This window comes from Notolabrus celidotus, chromosome 20 (genome assembly GCF_009762535.1).
Source record: "Notolabrus celidotus isolate fNotCel1 chromosome 20, fNotCel1.pri, whole genome shotgun sequence".
Classification (NCBI taxonomy): Eukaryota; Metazoa; Chordata; class Actinopteri; order Labriformes; family Labridae; genus Notolabrus; species Notolabrus celidotus.
The window spans coordinates 13,219,577-13,239,066 of NC_048291.1; the positions used below are offsets into that span (position 1 = coordinate 13,219,577).

A 19,490-nucleotide genomic window follows, 5' to 3' on the forward strand; every position below is an offset into this window, starting at 1 on the left:
CGGGATATTTATCAGATCCCCAAAGAGGAGCAGAGAGGCCCTGCAGGCGGAAGTGTGGGTGATCAGCCGACAGACTAGGACATGTGGTCGAGGTCGAGGGGTCATCTCACCCCCATTGCTGCTCCCCCGCACCGCAGCACACAGGAAGTCCCAATATATGCACACACACAGTTGTGAGCATGCAAAGACACACAGCAAGGAAAGAAATTCCTGGTTACTGCTCACAGGCTGACCCAGCAACAGTCCCCCAGCAGAAGCTGTGTTCTCCTCTCAGTGATGACCTGCTCCTGGAGCTCATAAACACAGGCCACCCAGAGAGAGAGGGAGAGAGAGAGAGAGGTGGGCGAGGGAGGAGGGGACTTACATTAGCCTGGAGGCTGCTCTCCACTGGCCAACTGTCATGTCCTGTGACCTGACCTGGTGGACCCAGAGCTGTAATAACACACACAAACACATACTCTGGGAGGGAATCCAGCTCGGTCAGGAAGCTTGATTCTGTAACTGATGCTTCAGCGCAGAGTTTATTAAAGGTGTTTCCTTGGGGTAAGTCAAAGTAAAGTGATACCAAAGGTTTCTTAAGGAATAGTTTTAATAAAAACACTGGAGGGATCAGTTTCGCAGGTGAATGAGGAAGATATTTAAACCCAAACGTGCTGCTGACTAATCTGTGTGACAGGTGACAGACGAAGGTTCCTCCTTAGACGCACATGCAAACATGCAGCAAGGTGAAGGAGGAAGTACAACTGTTAACTGGCCAACCCCTCGCCGGCTTTTGCACGCAGTGTCTTTTGCTTACCACAAAACAAGCCTGATGCCCATACTGTTGGTTTGTTACTAACTGACTGACGGCTCCCTTCATTTGCATAGCTTAGCATGAAACTGGGCTATTTGTTTTTTCTCCGTGGATATCTTTTGTAGCAATATGCAGCCAAACTGGGTCAAACAGTGAGCCACAGACTGATGCAAAAATCGCAACTGCATGGTTGCAACTGCATTTCAAAAGATACCCAATGAACAACAAATGTTCTTTTAGCCTACCAAAATGACTATAAATGGCTCCTTTCAACCAAACTTTTTGCTTGTCCAGAGTTAGCAAACAGAGGTTGCAGTGGGACAGAGCATTGATTATGTGCAGGATGTGTTTGGTACTGAAAGATGTTGGGGGGGGGGGGGTGTTAGATGAAGAAAAAACAGTGTGATGACTGTTCAGAATCCTGCCCCAAACACAGACTTTCATTAATGAGTAGAGGTCTGGTCATGAACTTGTGGCCTGGTCAAATAATGAAGGCATTTGTGGCCCTGCAGAGAAAAAAAAACTTCTCTCACTTCTTAAAGTAGCAACTGAAGGCAGTTTGTTATGTTCCTACTGATTCTGTTAGCATAAACCTTTGAGGGCTTTAGCTTAATTTAACTTATCAGTGCTGAAGCAGACATAACGTGTGTGTGTGTGTTTGTGATTGTGTGAAGGGCCAGATGTGTTGGGCACCTGTAGCATGCTGTCAACACTGAAGAGAGGACTGCACAGCAAGAAGGACAGTGGAGCTTGTCCGAGCAGACACAGATGCACAGGGTCACACAGGGCGGCCATTGTACAGACACCATTTATGCACAGACACACACGCAGATGCAAACACACACCTGGGATGTGAGGCAGCACCGAAGTGCTACTGTGTTTAACTGAATCGGAGAGCCGGCTGCTGTCACGCTGTTGCTGGGATCCAGCAGTATACCAGTCAGCACCGGCTTGAAGTAAGCAGAGGTCAGGCAGAGGCTGACTGACCAGTTACACCATACAATACCCTGCACCATGTTTTGAATATTATGAGCCTGTTTTACACAGTCTGTTCACGACAGGTTCATCATGCCTTTATTAGGCCTGGCCATCTGTGTACAGAATACAGAGTTGAGATGGCGGGGTGAAGTCAAACTGCTTTTAATTTGGCAGTGGAGGTAGTAAAACAGACGTCACAGTGGTGAAACAATGTCTGTGTAAATCTTGAAGGAAGGGTGAAGCAGCACTGAGTGTGTATACTGTAGCTATATTCACACATGCACAAAACTCCTAAAATCTCTCTGAAGTTTTCAGGGTGAGCTGCTTACCCGACTTTACATTTTTTGTCCAGCCCCCAGTAAAATTTCCATGTGAGGTTGAGGTTGAGCTATTGTGAGAACGCAGCAGGAAATATTTGGAAAAAGCCACTGTTTGCATGGCCATTACGTTGCCTTTGACTGCTGCAAATCCAGGAGATCAACATGCACCCGACTGAATAAAATCATGATGTTGAAGAAGGAGAATCGAAATAAAAACAAAAACGTTCAGAAGTGTGTGTCTGATTTAGGATAATGTGAAGCTGGTGTTGTGTGCATAAACCTTGCCCTTCTATTGTTCCTGCAACGTAAGAATACTGTCTCAAATCAGGCCAAGCCTGTGCCGATTTTTCTGTTTTTAACAAAGGTCACGGCACTGAATGCTGCCTAAAGTGATGCCAATACACACCAAAATCATGAAATAGTGTAAGATATATACTGGTACTAGGTGTGTATCATTCAACGTGAGATTGAACTTTTATTTAGAAAACAGTGGAATACCTTGTCATTGAACATTTTACAATTACATGTAAAGTATTAGTGTCAGAATTCCCTTATGTCACTTGAATAAATTGCTAATGAGTAATACCAACTTCTTAGGGTCAGGTTTGTGTTTATGTTGACACCTTTATTCTTAAAACCGTCAGTGCTGCCATATCAACACTTGGATCATTTGACAGGAAAGTCCCATTTTAGTATTCACTTATGGCAGTAGATTGCTGAAGACTATAACTGCAGGATTTCCAAAGAATGAATGCATGTCTTGTCTTTCTATTTGTGGTCGGAGCACTAATATGTAAACAAGATTCACTGTATGCCCCAGCTTAACCACATAATGAAACATCAATGACAAGTGCTGTTTGAAGGAAGAAATCTAAAGGTAGTCTCTGAACGTAATCAACAAAAATAGAGATGTGTCCATCCAAAATATCTGGTTTAACAATCCAGATGGATGCACATGATTGGTTAAAACTGTTAACAGGTTAACAGATTTGCATTACATATTTTGTGACCTCTTACACTGCATGACAAAAACAAAAGTGTCTCTGATACAAACTTGACGTTTGCAGAGAGTATATTTGCAGAGGCAGACAGGAGGTGTAGATGTGATCAGACCATGCTATAATTCAATGCAAAATTCTTCCCCATTGCAGCACTTGAGGGTGGATGATAACAACATTCCTCCAGAGCTAAATACCCAGTTACAAATGCAGATGTCAGATAGTCTCCCGGTCCCTCCATCCCCTCCTCTCCTCCACTCTTGATCTCTCCTCTTTGATTTATTCATTTTCTATGTTGGCGAGCCAGGCTGGACAATGGCGTCTTTCATAACTGAGGCCGTGTTCCCACTAACAGCACCCGGCAGTCCCCCAGAGTCCCTCAGGCATCGGGGTTGGTATGATGTGACCTGGTCATGGAGGATCAGGGGGAAACAGAGGAAGAGAAATTCTATTGGATAGTATTAGCAATAAGTAGTGTACAGTGTATATTTCACAAAAACAATATTTACTTTTTTAAGTATTGTTGGGCAGACAAAACATTGACAGAAGAATGATCGACATTACTGAAAACATGGATTAAATTCTGTTGTAGGATAGACCTTTTGATAGACCCACTAGTCTCAGTACCTTCCATCAACTAATTTCACACATGCACTTCACTCCTGAAAATGATCCAACATTGTCCAGAGGGTTGCATCACTGGATGTGAATGCCTAAATCCATTCCCTTTGACTTAATGCAGACTTTTTCCTGCCAGTTCCATACAAAAAGTCAACTCAAAGTTGAGATAAGCTGATGTGTAAACACAACAGATAATTTTCTGTAAAACGTATTGCGAGTGTGAGGGTGAAGACAGTTCATAGTAGTTTTGCAGCTCCTGACTCTTCAGCGCTCTCCTAATTTTTTTACTATTGAGTTTGTATTGCTGAAATCTCCTTTAACATGTAGTGACATTGATTCAGAGACAGTCACATCATCAAAAATGACTCTCTCTTCTTGCACCAAACCCAGGCACACTCTCCACCTAAACCAAACGCTGTATTTTTAAGTTGTGAGAGTGTCTCTGACACATAAACTCCTGCTGTGTCGGAAATGTTTTGAAAAGGTATTTGTTTTGTTGCACCAGTTCTGTGTAAGTTGTATTTTAAGTAAGGGTGCAAAGTCCACACTAAATCATACAATGAAACAACTTAGTTTTTAACTTAGTTGAGTCAGCGTATGGTTGCACCACGGAGACATAAGGTTCATCTTCACCAGAAGATATTACCTTCCAAACTATACACAGCAAAGACTCAAACTAAACTAGAGTTTTTGTCTTACTTCTAGTGAAAATGTCGTATTAGACTTAATCTAATCCATTTTCACCTTAAAAGTCCAGAAAAAAAGCGTGTGAAAAAAGTGAGTAAAGATAAAAGTAATTATGTATCTCTATGGGTTGCAATGAGAGAATGCATTGCTGCTTCAGAGTTACCAGTAAACCTCCTGCGCCTCTTCATCCTCCAAATTGTCTCACCATTCAAAGCTATGCATCGTGACAATACATGTATAGGACAAAATAAAAAGACCTGACATGTTTTACACAAGACTTGATGCCATCTCAGAGCAAGCTGTGAGATTTTAGTTGTAACTAATGCCTATACGTTAGAATCATCTCAGCTGTTGTAAACTCTGAAATGTTAGTATAGTTTTTTTTAACTCTGTGGTCATCAGTGAAAGGAAATTTTGTATATTACAAAAAACAATATATATGAAGATGTATATATATTGTATACACTGTATATAAAAAAATGCAAACTAGGTGTATAAAGCTGAACCAAGTACTTCATAAAATTCCTAAGTTCATAGTGTTTTTGTTAGAGTGATTTGAATGTAAAAGAACATGTTGATAAGATGTCCACTACGCCATATTAACAGAAGACTGAACATACTGTGGTCATCAGTGAAAGGAAATTTTGTATATTACAAAAAACAATATATATGAAGATGTATATATATTGTATACACTGTATATAAAAAAATGCAAACTAGGTGTATAAAGCTGAACCAAGTACTTCATAAAATTCCTAAGTTCATAGTGTTTTTGTTAGAGTGATTTGAATGTAAAAGAACATGTTGATAAGATGTCCACTACGCCATATTAACAGAAGACTGAACATACTTCACCATGTTTCTGCAGCAAAGAAACATATTCAGATATGTAAAAAGGACAAATTTCATGAAACTACAAGCACTAGAAGAAGGACTTGTGTTTTCTGTATGTTCAAGTCTGCATCAGATGAAGCAATTGGTGTGGGAGGCAAGTATGGAATGAGAAAAGAGGGACAAGAGCTGGAGGGAATTAAGAAGGAGCAAGAAGTGCAGTCAAATGGAGAGGGGTGGGTGAGGGGGAGACCAGGGGTCATGTTGCCTCCCCCTGTACTTGCTCTCTGAGGTGCTGGGAGGCTGGCTGCATAGTGGAGGCTCTGGCTTAGAAAGACGGCCATTCTTCCTCTCCAGGCCCTCAGTAATGCAATTGAGAGAAATTAGTATAATTATGCTCCATATTGCAGATTGAGGAGGCAATGTGGCCCGTGGGACGTGGATGGGGAGGGCAGGCTAGCGTGGGTATTTGCTGACGGGGATAACTAATTCATTAGCTACTTTTGCCATTTATCGCAGTACATTCTTGCATTTATGACATTATGGCTAATCAAATAAAGAGGTCCTGGAATGCTGCTTCTTTCTCGAAATGTGATTCTGCTAATGCGAAAATGACTCCTCCTCCTCCGTCTGGGCTCTGCAGCCCTCCTATCAACCATGTTCCAAATGCTTGGCTCACTTGGTCCTGGCCACATTAAACAGAATAATCTGTCTGATAAGATTCACCACTCACAAGGCGGCCCTTTGCCTCTGACGTCAGGGTGGGAAGCTCATAAAGTGGTATGGAATTGGACCGCTGTATTCTGGGTTGTAAGTTACACATCTATAAGCCATGACATTATGACCACTGAAAGGTGAAGTGAAACACTTTGATTATCTCTAAACAGTGGCACCTGTCAGTGGGTTGGATATGATAGGCAGCGGGTGAATATTTTGTCCTTGAAGCTGATGCAGGAGAAAATAAGGGTGAGGAAGGATGTGAGTGGATTTGACAAGGGCCAAATGTGATAGTTATGCGATTCTGGCCACCCTCCTACACTGTTGTCTTGAACTGACAAGCCTTTTCAATCAAACTATATAAAGGACTATAATGGCTTTAGGTCACTTCAAATGGGTGATGGTGGCGGCTCCCATTGAGTTTGTGTTACAGAAATTGTTGGGTATACTTGTAACAGCCAACATCCAGATGTCACTTCAGAATATTGACAGATATTCTTAACACCATGATACTGACTTCAGAGGAAAACGGCTGTGTGAATTTTGGTCAATCATGTCTTCTGCCCTGCTAGTCCTCTCCTGATGCTGATGCCATTCTAGCCTTGCTCTTTTCAATAACAGCTGCAAATATGGTGAAACACATGTGGATGTACTGCAAAAGACAGATCCATCAGAGTAGTCTGCGCAGAGACACATGCCCCACGTTTTGACACATTTCTGGCTGAAACATGTTTAAAAGAGACGGATCAAAACAAATCCACGTCGATAACGTTATTCTGCACTTGACGTTGGATCTGGACTTCTAAGAGGAGACACAAAAGCTGTTCTTTCAAGCCAAAACCAGAAATATCCTTTTTTTCCACCCCATTTTGCCTGAACATGGTTTCAGGGCCTCAATTCATCATTAACATCTGTGACAGTAATTGAAGAGCTCTGCATCTAGGGGTCATAATAAGGTGCAGAGAGATGAAGGTTGAATTGATAATTGAGAAGATGTGGATTCTACTTTACTGTTAACTAAATGAGTGAAGTGGGGATATTAATGACATCCAGATTATTCAGAGGAAGTATTGAGGAAGCAGCACGTGTGCAAATGTGACCTTAAAACACTTGAGGAAGACCTCTCCTCCCTTAGACTATCCATCCGGACCCGCCCTGCAGAGATGGAGGGAGCAGCAGGGGGTGGAAGAACATATTTGATCCCAACTCCAGAGAGCACTGGGCCTACACATCATCTATATCCTGTTTGGGAACGCAGCCTTTTGAAACCCATCTGCTCATAGCTCCCAATGGCATCATCAAAGACACTTATGAGACAAGAGCATGCAACAAAGAAGAGACCGGAAACCAGCGACTGCTTTTCATGCAGAAGATTCAGATCCTCAAGAACACGGCTTTTGGAACGATGAAAAGCTGTTTTTTTTACATAAATATATGCAACTAAAAAAGAAAGTAAATAAATGAAGGGAAATTCTCAGAGCTGATGTCCAACCACTCAAATGGCCTCAGAAATTATACTAAGTGTTCGCCTTATGGGAGTGAGAAGGTCAAAAACCAGATGATGTTTGGTCTTAGTCCCTTAATGTATGCTTACATCATGTGCATGCAAGCATAAATATGACAAGATCCAACCCACACATGAATACACACAAAGAAAGAGAAGACAACACAACATCTGCAGAAACTAATGGATTTGAACAAGTGGTTTTAAAGTAAGAAATAATTACATTCAGAGATGCCAGATAAAAGGCCTGAGAGAGAAATGCATGACAAATGTGATTACCACCAAAAATCACTTCCAATTGATTCTGAATGATCCAGATCTGTTTTTTTAACAAGAAACACACATGACGCACTAATATTTATGGGCAATATAAACCACCCACAACAAAGCCATTATAACAAAGAATATAAATCTGATCTAATTCTAAATTTGATTGATTAAAGTAGAACTGAAGACATAGCACTTTCAGCAGACACGTTTTTTGATTTGATGATGTGACACATTGTCATCATTGAAAATTAATTTATGTGTAAAGATGATTCAGCATCAGCGACAAAAATGACAGAAAACAAGCTGACTACTGTTTTTTAAATGTGTTACACACACTGATAATGACTCAGACTATTGTTAACCATATTAGTGAGTGAGTTTGAAAAACATAAACACAAAAATAATTCAATCATATTTTGAAAAAAACTGAAAAAAAGGTTTGGAATACTTTTCCTACTACATAATGAAAAAACAGTTTTGTAGGAGATTTACGCTGGAGGTTTGTGGCAGTGTAATGTAATAAAAAGTTTTGTGACCAAAAAGGAAAGAAAAAAAGATTGTCAAAGTTGTCGAGACACATAATGTGGGCTGTTAATCAGTCACGGACTGAAGGGAGGCGGCTCCCTCAGGAAGCAATTAGCTTTGTTGGACCAGTTGCTAATAAAACACTTGGGTTACAAGCTACCCACAGCCCAGCCAGGCCAGGGGACCCATGTTACTCCTTCTGTGTGTGTGTGTGTGTGTGTGTGTGTGTGTGTGTGTGTGTGTGTGTGTGTGTGTGTGTGTGTGTGTGTGTGTGAGAGAGAGAGAGAGACAGAGAGAGTGTGGATATGTGTATTGAGGCCTAATAGGTAGACAGAGAAAGCTTGCAATTGGTAGCCGAACTGTTTTAGTTACTGTTTAGGTGATTGTCCACTCAAAACCAATCTTTTTAACAAGTCTGCTTTATTTATATCAGTTCCATCAGTGGAAAGATAAACATAATAAATAAAAAGATGTATTGATACTCCCTTAAAGTATAACTACTTCTACTCTCAGTCAGGACATCTGATGTTTTTCAAATAGCCCCAATCTTAAATCAGTATCAAAGGGTATAAAGGGATGCATATTTGAACCCACATCTCCTCCAAGATGTTCCTTAAAGCTCCCTCTGGGAATATTCAGTTTGTCAGTTTGGTGCCCCCTGTTGGCAAAGTGGTCCTGACTTATTTTGTTACAGGGGTTGGACTCAGGTCTGGATGTTTTGGACCTATTTACGACCCCTTTTCAACGGTTGAAAACATGACTAACATCAACGTATCATGAAAGATCAATTTGTCTTTGAATTTCAATAACTTTTCCATGCAACAATGTAATTTCAACAAAATTTTATTTTCAGACAAAAATCATGAATACTGCACTTTATAGGCCCTGTGATGAAGAGAAGGTCCATAGACATTGTTAATGGAGCAGAAAACTGCTCATTCTTAAGCACATTGGGTGCTAACTCTTAAGGCCAAATTCCCCAAGATTCGTGTCCGGTTCATCTCCAAACCGTCACGACACCCGAGTTGATAGGTTTCTATCAATGTGTTAACCCCCACTGGATTCACTCCGCTGCGTGTCTGATCCGGCATGCTGGAGCCCTCCAGATCAGATATGCAAGACTTCTATTTTTGCTGGATGCCAGAGCACGAAGCATCAATCTGCACACAGCAGATGGAGCGAGACAAGAAGTCAGGCAACAAAACAAAATTAAAACAGGTTAATTTTCTGAATAAAACACTGTGTTATCGCAAGAGCGTTTTTCACTAACTACAACAATAAACTGTCATGATGAGCAGAACCAGGCCTAGAGTCAACAGGTCAGAGATTTCCAGAGGCCAATAAAGACAATAAGGATAAAGAGAGGAGTCGGATAATAGTTGATTCAGTGGTTACCGTGGGAAAACCTCGGTGACATGACTCCAGCTGTCCGGTGGTCCTGCTCTGTGCTGCGTTACGAACCCGGTGAGTGTTCACGGACGAGAGAGCACAGAGCAGGACCACGGCGGATCAGAGATGGACCAAACAGGGATCTGGTGTAAGTCCCGTGTAACAATCAATCAATCAATCAATCAATCAATCAATCAATCAATCAATCAATCAATCAATCAATCAATCAATCAATTAATCAATCAATCAATCAATCTTTATTTGTATAGCGCCAAATCACAACAAACGTTATCTCCAGATGCTTTTACAAACATAGGAGGTCTAGACCACTCTATGTCAAATTATGAACAGAGACCCAACTTCAAGACAGGGTAAGACTCAGTCTGACCCCACCTTAATCCATCATGAGCATTGCACATCGCAGTATTTAGCTAGTTACAGTGGCCAGGAAAAACTTCCTTTTTACAGGCAGAAACCTCAGGCAGAACCAGACTCATGTTAGACAGCCATCATGCCTCGACTGAGTTGGGTCTGGAAAGACAGATAGAGGGGAGTAAGAGAGAGAGGTGATAGTGATGAGACAAGTATCAGCTGGAGTCCAGAACGTCCGCAGCAGGAGGACGTCTACGGCAGCTCAGAGGAATCTACGAGACAATGGAGCTCAGGGACTCCAGAAAGGTCAGAAATGGTTTAATCCTCATTCTGTCAGTCAACTCATGTCGTATTGACCAAAACTTTATCTCAGCAGCAGAACATTGTTTGTGTTTGGGGTTTAGGATTAAAACCTCATCACTCCTTGCAGATTAACTTTGTATGCAGAAATTAAGGAGTGATGACATAATATCTTAGCCCCCCTATAGTCAGAGCCTGCAGGTGGATGCTGGGGAGGTGGGGTACTGGAAGGTTGAGCGCAGCAGGGGTATTGGCAAAGCAGAAGCCGACAATGTGAATCTTAGAGCTCAAAGAGAATGCCTGATTGGCAGGATACCTTGTCAGCTGATTGTGTGACACATGGCAAATGTGAAAGTAGTGCAGCTCAAGTTGCCTGCCTGATCTAGCTTGCAGGCGTCGCTCCATATTTGATGGAAATATGCTCACTGGGGAAGAGTATGGGTCAAACCCGAGTGGAATGCAGCCAGTGTGGTAATGATGCAAAATGTTTTCATCCATTTATTCACGGTTAAGGCATGACCCAAAATAAACAAATGTAGACGAAAAACGTGTTGCTTGTCTTGCTTTGCTGAGTTTGGGCACCGCCAAGACAGTAAGAACTTTGTAAACTTTGGTGGTTTTAAATTCTCTGAAAGTCATTGTTTTTGTTTTCACTTCATATCAGTGTGGACAGAATCCTTAAACAAAGCTCAAAACCAAACTTAGTTCTAACCAACTCTTTTTTTGTCACTGCTATTATAACAAATGGAATAGTTAGCATGCTAGCTTCCAAAAAAGTAAGAAAGTGAGTAAGCTCTATTTGAAGAAAAGTAAGACCACAGGGGGTAGTGGAAGGCAACAAACCAAGGCTCTTGATGGGAAGACACTGCACTCATGGGGAGCTCGTAGAGTCCAGAATAAAGCGGCCAGAAGCCACTAAAAGGATCCCAGAAACCGCTTCTTGTGGTGTGGTGAGCACAGAGCTATATTAGGTTACAGCTCGGCATTCAGGCCGCGCTGAAGCACAGACACTAGACACAACAATACTATCCCATTTAGGAAACAAAGCCCCTAAAAAAGTGCCACTTCAAACTCTTTCTCGAGGGGGAAAGAGAGGGTGAGAAGAGATAGAGGGAGAGGAGAGAGAAAAGGGAGGAGGAGGAGGGGGTGGATGTAAGTGGAAGCACATTGACAAGCTGTAGACAGCACACATTTTTCTGTATGTTAAATGTCCAATGTAAGAGGAGTGATATGTGAAAAGACTTGTCACAAACTATACACAAGCTGAACCTGATGGATTTTAGTTAAAGATACATCAACATAACAAGGATCTGTTATCGCGATTGTCAGGAAGGTATTAACTTGTGAGCGAGCGAGCAAATTGCATCTCTTCAATCAACACTCTGTTCAACATTAAAAAACAACACAAGTTTCATTCATTCATTTCATCGCTTGTAGTTTTCAAGATACAAAAACTCTTTGATGACATATAGCAATGTTAACATGGTACTAATAATCAGAATAATAACCTGATCAGAATGAATATGGTTTATGTCAACACCTCGATCGGAAGAGATTGGTCCAATGTGGCTGATGTGGATTGAAATTCAATTTCCGTCTGGTTTATGATGTGTTTTTTTTTTTCATACTTAGGCGCTTGATCTGATTGTGTCTCTATGGTCGGGGGAAAAGATTTCTTACTGCACATATCTGTCCCAAGTGACATGACAAGTTTTCACTTCAGTCATAGCTAGAAGTGGTAGGGATATGCAGTAGCTAACAACATTGGTCTGTAGCTGACACATTTTCCTCACAACTTCATCATCTTTGCGTTTATGACATTCAAAGTCATAAACGCAAGAGAGGAGAATCAAATCTCTGGTGCATGGTGCACGAGCAGTTGTGCTATAACAGCAATGTAATTTTTTAACTTAAGTTTGTAAGAAATAATGTACAATGACGCAGTGACAGTGTCGTAGGTGGAGCGTAAAAGGTTCTTTAAGCTCTATTTTCAGCACATCAGAATGGCAAGACAACTCCGCCCATGTCAAGATGGTTCAATTCAGATTAAAATTGCTTGATGCATGTACACCCACTTCTTAATTTGATCCCTTTACTCATCCCTTTATTTAGTGTCCTTGTAAATAGCAAGGTTGGAGTCTCTGATCAGAATGATTTTCATCGGGTTGAAGTGAGATTTGGAGCTAGAGTTAGTTAGAGATTGTGTCACTCAGAACTGCTTTTTACAGACATCTTAGACAGCTGCCATCTTAATTTGACTTAAATACTTGAATTACTTTCTTTTCTATCCTCTAATATATAACCTTTTTTAAATTCACAATGTGACTGAAATGCACCTTATGATGGAAAATTTAGAGGCATTAGTGGAACAAAATCAAGGGTTTGACCTCTCAAGGAAAGTAACAGAGGTCACTTTGAAGGATTTATAAGTTTTGAAGTGTAGGCCGCTGCAATAACTCAACCCAGAAACAGTCATTAGATTGAAAAAGGATGAGTAACTGAAATTAAGTTGTTTTTTCATGAGGGTAAGGAAAACTTAAGAGGACTTTTCACAAGAGATATTAATTGAAAGCTTTCCTTCTACTTGGCAGACTTAGCTAACATGCTAACGTAGCTGAACTCCAGACAAACCTTCTGTTTGCTTCCAGTTGTTTAGACTGCACCACTGCTGACCATATTCATTTACTGTTACTAATTATTGCACCGCAGAGTTATGCACAAACACAGCCCGGCCTGAGTTATTTCTACAACAAAGTGCGGATGATCGTGCATCTCTAGGGTGAAGTTAATTGTGTTAGGAAAACATGCGTGTATGCTTCATTGCACATGGAAACCGAGGTGTGTCTGCAAGCCAGATTTTCACACGCTGTGTGGTCCTGCCTCTAGAGGTGTAGAGAAGAGGAACCTCACCCTTGGTCAACAGAACCGGAGAGTGTGTATTCTGTGGGATCTGTTTTGTTTTTCCCAGAAAATGACTCAACATAGAGGGAAAGTGTGAGATAAATAGATCGAAAGAGATGGAGAGAAAAAGCAAAAATCTAGTCTCACTACGTTATCAGACTTGAGGGAGCCAATGGCAGGCCAGATGTTCCCAGGAAGGCGGGTTTCACAGAGGAGATGAGTCAGCAAATGTGAGCAAGGATGGAATCACTATGTCAATAGCAGGATGATTTCATAGCAATAACACAGAAAAGGCTCTGATGTCTGAAAAAAAGTGGGGTGGAGGGGAAGGGGAAGACCCAAGGAGAGGTGAGAAGGTGGGGGAATGATCTCGGGAGTTCTTCATCCACATCCTCTTTTTTTTTATAAGAGTAATTTAGGTCAGGCCTGCTTGCCCTCCCCTTCCCTCTACACTCCTGGCCTGAGGGTCTCCCCAGCACACATGTTAAGTCAGCGGCCAGCTTACACTGATTAGCCAGGCCTTCCTCTCTGACAGGTGCACCGTCACGCTCCTGCAGGCCGGGTGAAGCCCCCTCTTGTCCCGCCAAAACAGATACAGGACACACTTGGCTCATCCCTGGGCCAAAATAATCTCAATGTGAAAACAAACTGGCAGCTAGGCGTTCATTTGGACAAGCTGATAAACAGTCAGTCAAATATGGCTGGTAATGTAAGTGGAAGGATTAGCCACATGCAGATGTCAGACACTAGATATTACAGTAATCCAATTCCAAATCATGCTTTTTCATTTTAATGTTTATATGGAAGCCCAATATATCTTGCACAATTTATAGCCTTTGGGTTAACCACAACCAGTGGCATTCCCTGCAGAGAGATCCTACACAGCCAACATAAATGACCAACTTCAACATTAAAACATTCAAATAAAACAGATATTAGACAGACCAAATTATGTGTCTTGAGCTCTGAAGAAAACTAAAGAAGCTAAGCTTTGACTTTTTCTCAAATTTAAACACCCTGTAATTACTTTCAGTCTCGGGAATCAACTTTGGTTTTTACAGTTGTAAGCACTTAAGGGAAAATTATATTCTTGGCACCTGAATTCCACCATGGCACGGCTCTGATTCCCAGGTCCACACCAGTCTGATCGAAGAAACACAGGCGGCAGCCTCTCTGTTTGGCAGGCAACACAATGCAGTGAATGCAGAGAAGCCATAAGAATTGTTTAAGGAAAAAAATCCAGACATGCCGTCTGTCTGCTCTCTTATTTGCATTTAAGATGTACAGTATAGTGTGACACAGCTTAATGTGGAGGTGGGTGTAAAATGAAAAAGAAAGAAAGTACAGTTAAGAAGTTAAAGTGAGGAAAATGAATAATAGAGATGTAACCAGAAGGGATGATTTGTCCTGAGTGCCAGATGATGACAACATAAAGTAGAGATACCATCCAACTTTAACAAGCATGAAACACCCTTTCAGATGAACACAGTTTTGTTTGGAGAGGCACAGAGAGGTTTGTACATTTTGTAGACTCCTGACAACTTGCAAAATGTCATGGAAGGCCAAGATTATGTTTCCATATTTAAATTTCCTGTCAGTTTAACACCAAGGTTAAAATTAAATATATTCCGATATTTTTTTAAATCAAAGTAATCATGTAGTATGCTTAAAAACTGTATCTGCTCTCTCATCCTTTTTTCCTCATAATTTGTTTTTGTTGAACAAAGTGTTGTTGGACCTGGTTAGGAGTCTTGCTGTGGCATTCTGGATCAGCTGTTATCAAGTTTTCAGCAGATAAAAATGACAGAGTTTTTGAAAATTTTCTTCATAGAAAAAAAAAGACTGGATAATTAAATTTAAAAGGTAATCAAAACTGAGGTGTGAGTCAAAGATGATGCTAAGGTTTCTAGTCAGAGTGAGGGTAAATGGAAGGGGACCAAGAGGGGCTGAAATATAATTTTGTAGTAAGTCTGGGCCTATAACAATGATCTTTGTTTTCTGTCTCTTTAACTGTAGGACATTTGATGCCATTCAGTTATTAATACCTGCAATGCATATATGAAGGTTGTTTAAATGAACTGTCTTTACGTAAAACGAGAGATATAACTGTGTGTCGTCAGTATAGTGGTAATTAATGTGTTTTTTTTAGAATATGCCCAAGTCAAAATATGGATTTAAGACAGGTCATTCCTCTGAGCACTAAGGTATACACAAAGCTCTTTAAAAGCATTTATCTCATGTTTTAAAGTGTCAGAGTTAGTATTTGTTCCTCCGTTGCCTCTGTTGAAACAGTCCTTTTAATGCAAATGTTCCTTTTTTGCATCTTATTTTGCATTCAAAGCTGCTGTGGTGGCTTGCAAACACGATGTATGATGCATGATGTAGACCCAGAAAAGAGAGAGAGAGACAGAGAGAGTGGTAACTTTGAATATTCAAATTAAATACGGTTCAGCTCTGTGCATTTTTCATATGGCCCAGGCTTTTTTTCAATGCAAAGTGGCCTATTTGGAGCGATGCTTATCTCTACACATGTTACTGAGGCTGCTGAGAAATAGGGAAATGAATGTGCAGATATGACAGTTAGCTGGCTTTGGCACTTCCCTGTTCTGCTGAGTTCAGTTTAGTTGTTTGCATTTTTTCCTGTCATATGAGACTTCATGTACTGTATAATGACACAAAAAGGTGAACAAGAATCCTATTTCATAGAAACATGATAGGAGCAAAACACTGTGTGCATGGTTTTACACTTTCTGTTTCTTTAATGATTGTGCAAGCATACACTGAAAATAATATTCTGCCTTGTTTGCGCTGTTGTCTAAACATAAAATCCTTATGGACCCCCCTAACCAATTCTAACCCCCAAACCCCCCAGCTGTGTCCCAGTGAGCTGAAACCCAAACCAGAGCGCAGAGAGCTCTCTCAACTCCTCAACCTCTCAACACGTTCTCAGCGCTACCCTTTGAAAATAAACCACGCCGGCAAGCCCTCGTCTCAAACTCTCGCCTCATATGTGAGCACACATGCCCCACACTCTGCTGGGAGCTTTTTGGAGACTTCCCCGACTCTGTTCCAGGAAGCAGATGTGAGAATGGCGGCAATCAGGCATGATGCTTCACTAGCCAATGTGGAGACTATTACTCTGACAGTGAAGTGAGGAGAGGTGAGATGGGATGCTTCTTCTGCTGTTACCCAGGGCGGGTTAGGTTGACAAAACACTAAGCTGAATGCATATGAACAGTGTCACATCATCAACATATGGCTTTATTTTGTCAAGCTCTATAAGCGTGGGCTGGACGCAGATTGCACAGCTTAGACAAATTTAGCATGACAAATGAATTGATGTAAATGAGTGTAAATGACACTGATGGTAGAGATATTGGCCACAATGAGAAAAGGAAACCCACTCAAACAATAACTGTAAAACGCCCACAACTGAGCACAGAGTTGATGAAATATTTAGTGATTTGATATTAACCAGTGACATGTTCTAGCAGCTTCCCACACTCTAAAAACATGTGGAGGGATGGAGCTCCAGATGGCTGGAAGTCTGCATTTTCCAAGATCCACCTTCTAATGATGATCTCTCTCTCACTTCCACACAAACTGTAATCTGAGCAAGTGAGGAGCCCAGAATGTGGTGTTTTTGCTATATCAGGTGAACCAGACAGGTGACTTATGAGAAAATGAAGAATAGCCTTGAGCAGCCAGTCAGTCAGTGTGTCTGAGAGAAACCTGCAGGGTGCAGGTGACAGTGATAGTGATGATATCACGCCACTGAACTGCATTCCTCAGAAAAAGCTACAGTTGCGTGTATGGTAAAAATTACCGACCCATGACATGAATTGAAGTCATTCAGAAATAACAAAAAATGACAAGCGGATGACTGCGGTGACACATTGCCAGTGATAGTTTTTTTTCTTACATGTAGAGACTGATGAAACAGCTTGGTGGAATATTTGTAAAGAAAAAAATTCATGAGCTATCAAAGGGCAACAGAGTCAAAAAAAAGTGACAAACTGTGGAACAGATTGCCTTCAGAGAGTAAAAACAAATGCTGCAGACGAGCTGAAACACACGCTCATTAATGAATGTTCCTGTTTAAACACTGAGAAAGTTTGCTGGGTCTGTTTGAGAAAAATAAGAGAACAAACACAGCACAAAGAAAGGATTGTTGGCCAATGTGTTTGCCAGCAGGATGTTTAAGGCCTCTGGAAATTTGGCCTGAGATAGTAAAAATGCACAAATGTAATCTAGAAATGAGAGTCTCATTAAGTATCCGCAAAAATCTTAACTATTAGAAAGCCTTGTTCAAAGATCAATGTATTGTTTAATTTTACTGTCAGGACCGATTTTCAGTGGCATGTTTGGCTATTACCTCCTTTGCTTAGCAGAATGATTTCCATGGGGGGGTCCACCTCCATCTCCGCTCCGGCACAGCAGCAGAGCTGACAGGTTAGGCTTCCACTGGCCCTGCTGGGTTTCTGCTCAGCTTTGGCAATCCAAAGCACTCTACAGCAGATCCACAAGGCTTCTACTTTTGCTGGATGCTGGAGCACATTTCATCAATTCAGCACAGAGCAGAACAAGTGAGACAGGAAGTCAGACACTGAAACAACATTGAAACTTCTGGTTAATTTCCAGAATCAAACGCTCTGTTGATGCCAGGTCATATTTCACTTAACTACATCAACTGTCATAATGAGCAGTGCTGGGCCTAGAGTCAACAGGTTGAGGAGAAGTTAATCTTCAAGGTGGCAAACCGTTGACTCTGACCCTGTAATTATGGTGAGAAATCCTCAGTCTCACATCTCAAGCTGTCCGGTGATGCTCCATGCTGTGCTCTGAAAATGCAGCTGGTGGGTACTGACGGAGGAGGGAGCATGGAGCTAAACTGCAGTGAAGCAGTGATGGACTGAACACAGATCTAGTGGAAGTCTGGCATTAGACATGTTTATGTGTTGTGTTTATGGTAAAGGGTAAGGGGGGTTTTTAGGCAGGCCCTGCAGGAAAACTTTGGGAACCACCGGCTCAGCCAATGGAGAATGTGACAATCACAATGCAGCTTAAAACTGTATGTTTGAGTTGCTTGGGGGAACCAGAGGAAGATTTTAACTGGTCTGAGACCAGTGAGTTACACTGGAATGTGTTCCCATGCATATCATTGACTGTACATTTGAATGACTTGTCTTCCTCCTCTCACACTGTAAAATAGAAGATGGAAAAATACCACCTTAAGGAGCACATAGTGCTTGAGATGTATTATGTAGCCAAGGCGTAATTTGGCTTCAGAGGCACAGAGCTTGACTAGCGTAGCTGTAGAATTTGTAAACCCATTCTGCTGACCAAAACAAACAGTTAATTTGCCGATAAAATACCTAAAATATCTAAGGTCTGTACAGTCCACAGTGGAACAGATTCTTGTATCACTTTGACAAAGACACTGACAGTCATGGAAAGTTTAATGACTCTAATGTTAGTGTTCGTTAGGTTTTCAGCTAATCTGGTAAAGAATGCTGCAGTAGCCTCATTGGTCAACAGAACTGTCAATCATTACATCACACCCTCTCTTTTAAAAATTGAATAACTCATTAAAACTATACTTCTCCAGAAAATGAACACTTGCACATAAATCAGCATGATAAAAAATGTCATGGCAGAAGCAATCATTTCAGATAAGCTTAAATTCTCTATGTTGTCCCATGCCACAACTGTTGTGATGGAGGAAGTGGGCTTCATGACATATAATACCAGAGGTAGCTCTACATATTTTGGACTCATTTTTGGGGAGTGCTTATGTCGTCCATTTTTTATACAGTCTATTATACATATCATAGTTGGCAGTCAACATTTGCTGCCACATTACCTGGGATGCTCCCATTGTTATTTAAGATATGAGTATGATGCTAATGATGGTTTTGTAGTGTTGACTTGTGCTCCTATAGCAAAAGACAACCCCAGTTATATGCGGCCATCAGTACTTGGCCTGCACATGAAGCTACCCCTTAGTAGAAGCAGTGAAACAGCTGCTTTCTATGACTGGACTACAGGAGTAATTGCGTAAGAAATGTCTGTGCAAAACAACCCTCAAATGTCAGACAATGCCAGGAAAGCTGACAGGAACTTCAGGGAAAATATTCTGTACTTTTATTTGAGCTATAATCTAAAACGTTTAAGATGCTTGGTAATACTTCAGACCCTTTAATACATAGTTAGAATGCAATCGTAGATTTGGGTTTTTGTTGGCTTTAACCAGTGATAGGGATGCCTGCAAGTATCTGAAGGCA

The 19,490-nt window shown here is 41.2% G+C and overlaps 1 long non-coding RNA gene across 4 annotated transcripts in view; it reads right to left on the reverse strand.

The window, feature by feature from the left end:
- Positions 1 to 2,586: 2,586 nt before the first annotated feature.
- The window catches only part of LOC117832648, a 53,384-nt gene continuing 36,480 nt past the window's right edge, over positions 2,587 to 19,490 (reverse strand). For all 4 annotated transcript variants that reach the window (XR_004635219.1, XR_004635220.1, XR_004635221.1 and 1 more), the window contains one exon: positions 2,587 to 3,496. This is a non-coding gene — a long non-coding RNA (uncharacterized LOC117832648). The remainder of the gene's footprint in view (positions 3,497 to 19,490) is intronic.